This window comes from Pteropus alecto, unplaced genomic scaffold (genome assembly GCF_000325575.1).
Source record: "Pteropus alecto unplaced genomic scaffold, ASM32557v1 scaffold239, whole genome shotgun sequence".
Taxonomy (NCBI): domain Eukaryota; kingdom Metazoa; phylum Chordata; class Mammalia; order Chiroptera; family Pteropodidae; genus Pteropus; species Pteropus alecto.
In genome coordinates this window covers 2,701,139-2,712,338 of record NW_006494613.1, presented here as the reverse complement: position 1 = coordinate 2,712,338, position 11,200 = coordinate 2,701,139, and the positions used below count along the sequence as shown (strand labels likewise).

Sequence of the window (11,200 nt, the reverse complement as noted above, 5' to 3'; positions counted from 1 at the left end):
ACTTATTGTCGATAAAAGATTATTACTTTGTAATTGTACATTTTTCTCAGTGATTATGTCACTTAATCAAGAACTAAAGTATATGACATTTATTCTTCTGTAAATTTGCTATTTTAAAGACCAGTTGTTGGATATTTTTTAAATCAGTGTAAAAAAATACTAGCTCTCATGTCTGAGATGATTGTTTTCTTCCTATGTCTTTTAATTTTTCTTGTAGTTTTTTGAATAATGATTTTGGTAGTAATATCTTTTTTCTTTTTTTATGTTACAAAACCTTTCCAATCCACACATCTGAAAAACAATTATTGAAACTTTCTTATTCTGAAGTTTTTTTTTAACTTTAACACTTTAATTCATTTGAATTTTCAGCTTTGTGAAGGGCAAAGCCACATCTTGTTTTAATATCTCTCTTCCATCTTGGAAATTTTTGGCCTCTAAGCTCCTCTATTTTTCCACAAGAACTCACAACTGGCTTCTGGCTTATTTCAGCTGATAATGATATCAATTCCTTGAGCTTTAGCTTTCAACAAGGGATGCTGGAAAACCCAAATCAGTTCAGACCCAAAAGACTGGATACATAAGAAAATAATTTATTTAAATTGCAAATGATAAGTAAATATCTCCATATATTTTAACTGGAGCTCCTACCTAGAAGTCCTAAAATCCTACCAACTAGTCTTCAGCCAGTTTGTAAATAAGTTATTGTTTTTCTTATATGGACTCTTTTTGAAAATATATGTTTTTGAAACTCCTACAAGTAATATGCTAGCATTTGGAATCTATTCACAATCTTAACTCTAATTTAAACGATGTCAAACATTAGACATTTTAAATGTTAAAAACTTCATAAATGTCCCATCCAAGTAGAAAATGAGACAATCTAATATTTCATTTGTTTCAATGCACTTTTTTATTTTTTTATGCCTACAGCACCTGCTCTTCCTAGGTGGTCTCCCATCCAAGTACTAACCAGGTTCAACCCTGTTTAGCTTCCGAGATCAGACGGGATCCCGCGTGTTCAGGATGACAAGGCTGTAGCAATGTGTTCTTGAAATCTGCCACTTTGTTCAATATCTGCAGGTAGCCTTTTGGCTAAAACTACTTTCTTTATTCTGTGTGTGTGTGTGTGTGTGTGTGTGAGAGAGAGAGAGAGAGAGAGAGAGCGAGAGAGAGAGAGAGAGAGAGAGAGAGAATGTGATGGGGGAGCTGTCCAACTTTATGCACTGGTATTGATTAAATTTATGAGCCTATTTATCTTTATTTAATTGAAACACTATGCAATGCACTCAAACTATCCCAAAAGCTTTGAAATGGACTCTTTTTCTAAAAATCTGGAATCCCAAAGGGCAGGGTAGAGTTCCAGAATATTTTTCCTGTACTTAAACACATGACTAGAAACTGAAGCAACTACAGAACAAATGGATTTGAATAGTGTCCAGTCTCAGAGGTACAGTTCTGATTTACCTCATGTGTAATAAATCCAAAAAGTGTGAATAATGGCAACTAAAAATATATTTTTCATAATTTGCATTCCTTCACTTAAAATTGCAGATAAAATAGTCTTTTTAGAAATCAAATGGAAGAGAGTACAAAAATAACACTATCTGTACTCAGTTGAAACTGTATATCAATGCTATAGAATGTATGATAAACCGAGTTAACAATCAAAGCACACTTAATTTTATCTAGTCTATGTGGAAATTTCTATCTGGAGGATAACTGACTGTAACTATAACAATAACTATGACTAATTCAGCTAAGTGCCATTTTAGTAAAATATTAGAGCAATGAGAAAAGACAGATAAATTAAACTGCATCAAAATTAAAAACTTCTGTGCACTAAAGGACACTATCAACAAAGTGAAAAAGCAACCACTGAATGGCAAAAAAATATCTGTAAATCACATATCTGTTAAGGAGCTAACATCCAGAATAAAGAAAACTCAACCAAAAAAAACAAACAACCTGATTTTAAAATGAGCCAAGAACTCATTATTATTGAATTGTACACTTGAAACCTATTTAATTTTATTAACCAATGTCACTCCAACAATTTTAATTTAAAAAAAAGAACTTGAATCTAATTCCTCAAAAGATAAATGAATTGTCAATAAGAACATGAAAAGATGCTCAACATCATTAATTATTGAGGAAATGCAAATCAAAGCCACAACAAGATACCACTTCACATTGATTAGGATAGTTATTATAAAACAAAATGAAACAAAACAAAACAGAGAACAATTGTTTGCAAATATGTGGGGAAATTGAAACTCTGTGCAAATGCCATGGAAAATAGTATAATTTGTACATCTATATTTATAGCAGCATTATTCACAACAGCCAAAAGGTGAAAGCATCCCAGTGCCTATTGACAGATGAATGGATAGACAAAATGTGGTATATACATACAATGGAATATTATTCAGCCTTATAAAGGAAATTCTGACTCATGCTATGACATAGGTGACTCTTGAAAATATTATGTTAAGTGAAATAAGCCAGTCACAAAAGAATAAATGCTATATGATATCCCTTATATGAGGTACCTAAAATGGTCAAATTCATAGAGACAGAAAGTAGCATGGTAATTGCCAGGGCCAGGGGGATGAAGAGCAAGTTATTGTTTAAAGAGTATGAAATTTCAATTTTGCAAGATGAAAAATGTTCTGGAGATGTATGGCAGTGATGTTTGCACAAAAATGTGAATGTACTTTAATGACACTAAACTGTGTGCTTAAAATGGTTAAAAATGGTAAATTTTATGTTGTCCATCTTTTAATATAATAAATAAATAAATAAATAGTAAAATAATTAAACATAAGATACAATATTTAACAAACCCGGGCTTTTTAAAATTGCCTATGTTTCCATGAGAGTGGTTCTTAATCCCTTGATATCTCACCTAGAAAATTCTTTAGCATATTCTTGTTTTGTAAAATGAGATAGTGATACAGAGCCATTTCTGCTTCTTCCAAAATATAAATGCATTTTACTTAGAGATTATAATTTACTGAAATCTTCTATTTAAGAAGGTATATGTGAGCAGATTTGAGATCTAAAGATGACTTATTATGAAAACCATCATATAATTAGTTGTTTTGTAGTTTATTCTTTAAAATATTTATTTCTACCTCAAAAATTTTTTATGCAATGCAAGAATTTTACCAGGAGGTAATAGGTCTTTATTACATGTTCTAAAATGCTTCGTCCCATGCTCAATATGATTCTCTTCTTAACCACTCATAGATTTAATCTTTTTTATTAAAATCATATTTCCTTTATTACAAAGATTGAAATCAAGCAAACATCAAAATGATGCCCAAATATTAGCTTTTGGTAAAAGCAAAGTTAAAAAATAGTTATCTTTGTCCATTTTCTACTAATAGCAATGATAGCTACCACTTATTGACTACTTTCTTATTTCAAGGTCATGCAAAGCACTTAACCAACACTATTCAATATTTTTAGTCCTATATAAAACAGTTTATCAAGTCAGGTCATGAGTATTTTATTTTAAGGAATTCATTCTGTGATGGTCTTCATAGCCTCTGAAGCAAATTTTCTTTGTATCCTAAGCCCATCCTAATTTCCAAGCTCCCAACCAATGAAATTGAAATAGCATATACTCTGAGGCAGAATTCTTCATAAATATAATGCTTCTGGTAATAGAAAGTTTCTCTACCACTTTACTCTAAGAAAAGGGGGTGGATAGGAGGAAGGAAAGGTCTCTTGGCTTCAGTTTGAGAGTTGCTACTGCACTGTACATGTATGACAGAAGAGAAATGTTTTACTATGAGGAAGGCCTAGATGAGGGATACTTAAAAAGATCTGGGAATCTTTATTAGAAGTTTGAGTTAAGAAGTCCAGAAAGAGACTAAATATCCAAGCTTACACTCATCAGTTTGGTCTGAGATTTTCTCTCTTCTTATACCCTTGAACGATGAGTCTTTGGGCAATCACTGCTGCTGTCTAACACTCTTCATTATCTTTTGGCTTCAGAATGTTTTATAGTTGCCTGTTGTGCGTCAGGTCTGGTTTGGTATTGGAAATATGTGTTCTTCATTTTGGTTTGTAGAATCTATGCAATCCTAGCTTAATACTGATGTCATTTTTAGGAGGATGTGAATGGTTCTGTGTAATGTTTAAGGTACTCTAAGAGCGTCTTGACGCACATGGCAGTTTTCAAGTACTGATTGTTGATAATGTGTACTTGACAAGAGTAAGAACTCAGGAAATCACCAAATGAGATTCTCAAAGATAAATACCAATACTGACTCCTTCAGCTCCCCTGAGAACACGCTAACAGCTTGTGAGACGTGTGTTACTTTAGTAACAAGATGAGGAACAATCTAAAAGGGATTCAGTAAAGTTGCATGGTGGAAAAGACCTTGGCCTAGTTAAGGCTTATAAAAATTGACTTCTTTGAGATTGGCTTAAAGCATAGCATCCCATGTTGCCATGACACCGATATTCTTCATGGAGTCAATAGACTCACAAGCTCAGACTGGTCTTTGTTTTTACAGAAAAGTCATGACTACCATAAGGAGAAGACAATAATACTGGTGATAACATTTATTAAATGATATATGAATAAGAAAAAATGTTTTATAAATGTACTTCTTTTAATGTTATAAATGGTAAATTTCTTGCAAAGTGTTCTAGTGTTATTAAACTTTTTTTTAAGTATACACATGAAAATACCACAGTGAAATTATTGGAGTAAAACCGATTCTCCATATATTGGAAATCTTAATTCAGAATTATATCGGCCTTTAAAAAAAAGCCCTAGAGCCCAATTTCACACTCAGTGTGGTTATGTCTTTTAAAGCATCCTCTATAGATGTAATGGAAACTCTGCTTGGATATCTACAAAGATAACGCATGCAGCTTTCAAGAAAACACATTACATGCTTATATGTGGGTTTACTTCTGGAGTCTCAAATCTGTTCCATTGGTCTGTGTGTCTGTTTTTCTACCAATACCATGCTTTGATTAATGTTGCTTCATAGTATAATATGAAGTCAAGCAATGTGATACCTCTGACCTTATTCTTTTTTATCAAGATTGCTTTGGCTATTCGAGATCTTTGTGATTTCATACAAATCTGATGATTTTTTTTGTTTTATGTCTTTAAAATAATGCCATTGGGATTTTGATGAGGATTGCGTTAAATCTATATATTACTTTGGGTATTATGGCCATTTTAACTATGTTGATTCTTCCAATCAATCAGTGAACATAGAATATCTTTCCATTTCTTTGTGATATCTTCATTTGCTTTTAATAATGTCCTGTAGTTTTTGGCTTATAGGTCTTTCACATCTTTTTCAAAAAATTTGAAAACATTTATTCATAAAGATATATGTACCCCGATGTTTATTGCAGCATTATTCACGGTGGCCAAGACATGTAAACAACTAAAGTGTCCTTCTATAGATGATTGGATAAAGAAGATGTGGTACATATATACAGTGGAATATTACTCAGCCATAAGAAAAGATGAAATAGTGCCATTTGTGGCAACATGGATGGATCTTGAGATTTTCATGCTAAGCAAAATAAGTCGGAAAGAGTTGAGAACCAAATGATTTCACTTATATGTGGGCTGTAATACTGAAAGCAACAAACAAGACAAACAGACAAAAATTCATCGACAGAGACAACAGTTTAGTTGTTACCAGATGGAAAGTGAGGAGTAGGGAGGTAAATAAGGGAAAGGAGGTCAAATATATGGTGACAGAAGGAGATTTGACTTTGAGTGATAAGCACACAATGCAATATACATATGATGTGTTATTGAATTGTACACTTGAAACCTATGTAATTTTATTAACCAATGTTACCCCAATAAATTTAATTAAAAAAGGAAAATTTAAAAACACATTAAAAATAAATAAAATGTATATCCATTGTTTTTAGACATGTTTTATTTTTATACTTACCTATGGTATCCATCTTAGTTAAAATTTCCAAGCTTACGAGAAGTATCTCTTGTTTATGAAGGATTACTACATGATTGTACTCTGTCTTAAAATGTAAAAAAGGAAATAGCGGGAAAAAATATAGGAACATCTACTTTTCTAGTTGCCCACTTTTTTTCTCCATAGATGTGCCACCAAAGGTTTAGCAAATGCTTTTAGCATTCAAAATAAACCTAATGAAATTTTTCTAATAGCATTATTGAGATAAAAGTTACATATCATAAAATAATTGCCCATTTAAAATATATAATTCAGTTTTTTAGTATGTTCACAAAGTCATGTAACCATCACCACAATATAATTTCAGAACATTTTCATTGCCCTAACATAAATAATTTTATACTTCTTTCTGGTCTTACTTATGAATTCTGTATTTCTGGATAAACATGAGACATTTTATTATAATTTGGCAATGGTTGTGTCAAATATAAAATGAAGAAAGAAGTAGGCAAAAATTTTGACACTTGGCAAGATGGAAATAATAAGAAATAATTATTTTATTTGTTGTCTATAGAAATGTAAAGGTTTAGGGGAAGAATGCTCAAATCTTAAGTTTTAGTAATGGAAATTCCAGAAAGTAAAGTATGCCAAATGCCGAATGTTACCATTCGATTGTTTTTTAAGCAATAAGCTGTGTTTGTAAGGCAAATTTCTATCTAAGATACAAAGTCATTGGTTATAGATCCCCTTTGAAGGGTAAATGAAGCTACCTCGATTTTAATCCTAGCATTTGGCTCTGTCAATGCATAAGATAGATATATGAATCTTATCAAGTGATTACATAGTAACTGAGTGTTTTTATAGTGCCTATTCATACAGAAATATTCTTTGCAGTCCTATGCAAACTGCTAAAGACAGAATATATGCTATATTACAATATCTAACTAGAAAAAATATAAGCAGTCATTTTATATTCAGTCTTATATAATTCTTACTAATTTGTGTGATTTATTTAAAATTTTCATTTCATAAGTTGGAAGAAAGCTCAATGGTCAAGTTATTTGGGAGGATTAGTCATTAATTTTTATCATGGTCATTGCTATACTGGGCTAAGTTACACTTGTTAATTTTCTTACAAGAATGACAATGTACTTACTGGAGCAACAATAAAAATGCTTGGTCACTTGAATTTTTAGATATTCCAGATTTTTTTCTGATTTACAAATGTTTCCCTTTTCAAACAAAAAATAAATAATAGCTAACCATTTATAAAAATAGAAATTTCTTTTTTAACCTTGCCTACTGAAACAGAATCTCTAGGCTTAACAGGCTGAGATTCCAAACTTTTCATAAACATCTCAGGTAGTTTCTTTTGAAATTTTCTTATCTCTTTCTGAGAGAAATTTGGAAAACACTGGGAAAATCATGCTGCGGGATTTGGAAAGCAACTTGTTCTTGGGCTATGATGTTTCAAGAATCAGGGGCTATGATGTTTAAAGACAGAAAATTATTAGGATGAAATTACCATGAAGGCAGGAACCTTCTCTGCCTTGTTCTCTACTCTTCCTAACACGTAATACGTCGAATGCACACAAATATTTGTAAAATGAAAGAAATTTCTTTATAGGCAGCTTTTAGATTGAACTTGAAGTCACTTCAGAAAAAAAGTAGGCACGTGGACAAAGGAATACAGAATAAAATGGATATTTCATATGGCTATGTTAGGTAGTTGGTCAGACATGAGCAACAGGGGAACAAAGGAATAGGAGAACAAAGGAATAGGGGCCCAAAGAACACCCCAACGGTAGTAGAAATTTGGGTAAGCGCATGCGCAGTAGGCAAAGTATCATATAGCAGCCGAGTGTCAATCAAAATGACTTCACATGCCAATCACCTAGGAATGCCTTTGGAACCACTCGTCATGGCCCAAATGTAAGGCAGACATTCCCACTTCTGAGGGATTTGTGGGTGTCGACTATTGTTACAGTGCTCTGTAATAGCTCTTCACTAAAACCATGTGCCTCCTTGGGGCATGCTTTGTCTTTCTAAAATATACTTTTAATAAATCTTTTCTAAATCTCACTGACCTGTGATTCTTCACTGTGTCAGTGAGGAAGAACCTAGGGAAAATGCTAACTACGCTTCTGTACCATTTTTCCCCCACCATGCCATTGGGGCAATGCCGAAGTTCAAATCAGCCTCAACAGTAACAGCTACGTCAACAAAGAACTTTGATTATTTTAGAGTTAATAAAATTCTAGACATTTTGGTGAAAAGTACATCCTGAATAGATTTTCCTTTCTGGATGTTCACTAAATCAAAAGAAAATAGACAGAGATTAAAGAGTATGGTGGAAACCTTTCCTACACCCTGAAATACTTATCTGAAAATCAATTTTTCTAGAATATTTAATAAAATGGCAGAATGCTAGCCTTAAGCGTAGTGCTTTGCTCTTGTTTGTTGTAGTTGAGGGAAAATTGTGCAAGATCTTACTCACTCTGCAATTGTACCTATTGACTCTCTTGATTGGTTGAGAACCAGCCTCCACTCTGTCTGGAGAACAGAGAGACAAATAGAAGGAACAGCACAGCTAGTTCCTCAGGCAGCGTAATTGGAATTCTTTCTCAGCTTTTGTGTTCACATGGAATATTATCTTAATCTCAACTGACAAGAGTGTTCTTAAAACAAAACTCAGAAGTAGAAGGCTAGAGGAATGCTTCAGGGATCTAAGAACAAAATTAATCTGATCTGCACAGCAATTACATTTAGAAGCTGAAATTTGTTGCCCACAATTTAGACACTGTATGGAAAGATAAATTGTTCCTTTCTATTTTGGAGTGACAATTATAAAAGATCATAATGGTAGCTTTTCATATTAAATAATGTTTTTCTATTTCTGTACAAATACCTTAATGTCAGAAAAGAAGGAAAATCACGTAGTCACACAAGTAGGAAAAATAAATCTATATAGTGTCAATGATTCACTTATTCTTCAATTCAGCAGTTATTAAACACCTATTGTGTGCTTGGTTTGGATCTAAGCAGAGGAAGAGATAATTATCATAACAGCTCTATAGAAAGAATCTCAGGGTATTCTGAAAACTTTCAACCTGGGGGTACCTCCAAAGACCAGGAATGAGGAAAGTCTTCTCAGAAGAGATGAATACTTATAAATAGGCAATATGGAGATTTTAGAAATTGAAATTTGAAATGTTTTAAAGCTGTATCATAAAATTGTCTGTGTAAATTTACCTAATATTATTACTAAAATCTCTGTGTGTCTTAAGCATATATAATCCCAGAAGAAGAAAAAGAAGCAGCCGAGTAGTGTGTGCAGGAGGGAAGTATTGGATTTAAATGTTTCTAATAATCCAGTCCCCATTAGAAATAGCTATTGATCTTCACATGGTTCAGACATTCGTTAACTGAAATTAGGAGAGAAAGAGAATTTTTCAAGAGTACCTGGGATGTGTAGTCTTGAATTATAAAGTTTGGTTTGTTTTTTTGTTTTTTTTTTTAATTTAATTTTTAATCATCATTATGGGATGGTTAAATAATTCACTTTATTCTCCAAGGACACTTTTTTTCTTCCTCTCTCTCTCTCTCTCCCTTTCTCTCTTTTGCTTTTTGTAAATATTAGATCCCAAAGAAAGAAAACTTGACACGATTACTAGCAGTCACACTTTCGTATCCAGTCTACAATTTCCTTGACAATGAGAGGAAGCAGGAGTCACTTAAGCATTGAGTGATGACTGGGGAGGGGTAGAGAGAAAGGCTAAAATGCAGGAAGATAATTGTGGTTAGCACAGAAGGTTATCTGAGGAATGAGAGCAAAAAGTAGAAACAAAATATATTAAATATCATGTTTTCAGCACTGCTGATGCTGCCTTCTATCCTTTCTTACATGATGTTTAAAATGATGAATAGTAAATAATTGATAATGATATCTTTAAGCTCCTCTACGCCTATTCTGTACTATTCTGTCCTTATGATACTATCATAGTCATGGGAATTTTTAGGCCACAGACTAAGAGGAAAAGAATAATTATGGAGAATAATTACAAGTGTAGTGAGAAGGGAAAATTTCACTGCCTTCAAAACAATAATAAAGACACATTGCCTTCTCAGTTTGGACTGGGGAGGGAGAAAGAACATAAGACTGCAGCAGATCTGATTGTATAACCACTGCACTTAAATAGTAATGCTTCACTTTCAACCAGCTTCACTTTCAACCAGTGTTCTCAAACATCATTTAAGTGTTTCTGACAGCATACATGTCTTTAAGAAACACCAGCTAAGAGATGAAGTACAAGTTCCTAAAATAGAATGTAAAGTCTTTGGGGGAACTGAAAGAAGCCAAACTGACCATTTAATAATCATCAGGTTCTTTTCAGCAAATAGCAACAGCTCCCAGTGATTGAGGTAGGTATTGGTTGGCATTCCTCTCCCACATAATCTTGCTACCCTATGGTATGTAAATGATGAAAGCAAGTTTTAGATTAAGTCCTGTCTAACATTTACTAACAAGCAAGTACAAATAGTCATGTAAACTGTGCTTGTAAACTTGGGGTACCAAGACTGTTAAGACATTCTGAAAGTAGATTAGCCAACCTTCTCTTTTGGGTCAACCAACACTGTCCTCTCTGAAATAAAGGTGTGTGACCAAATGGAGCTGTGAATTTAGCGTGCTGCTCCAAAGATATTAATTGCTGGTAGACTTGCCACATCTTTACGCCATATTCATACATGAGTATTGGTACTTACTTATTCCTCCTATCTAATCATATAACACAAGCACAACTCATTTTACTGTTTAAAAATTATTTTTAAATATTTCTTATGCTAATTAAAATCTCTCTGGTGTAGATTTCCATAATGATATTCGAAGTTTTTGTGTTGCTGCCTCTGAAGTGTTTATACGGAATTAGGGTACTTCAAATGTTAAATACACTCTTAGAACAACAAACATAGTTAGCATTCATAGCATAGCTATTACTATTTTCCTTATAATTACCATAGTTGTCATTTTCATCTGTGTAGTATATGACCCATTCAGCTATTTCTCTATATATCTTAGTCACCAGTGTTTTTAAAACAAATTAATGAATTATAAAATCAATTCAACAATTTCTACCTAACTCTTTTAATGAAATAGACTAGAAGAGAATAGAAAATATTGGATTATATCAAGCTTTGTGTCAGTCTTATAAAGGCATGTATCTGAGTTTCAACGGAAAATATATTTGCTACTGTGGGTCATGGTCAAAAAGAAAAAT

At 32.8% G+C, this 11,200-nt stretch overlaps 1 pseudogene; it reads right to left on the bottom strand.

The window, feature by feature from the left end:
• Positions 1 to 921: 921 nt before the first annotated feature.
• Positions 922 to 1,040, bottom strand: LOC112474554 (annotated as a pseudogene).
• Between the last annotated feature and the right edge of the window lie 10,160 nt (positions 1,041 to 11,200).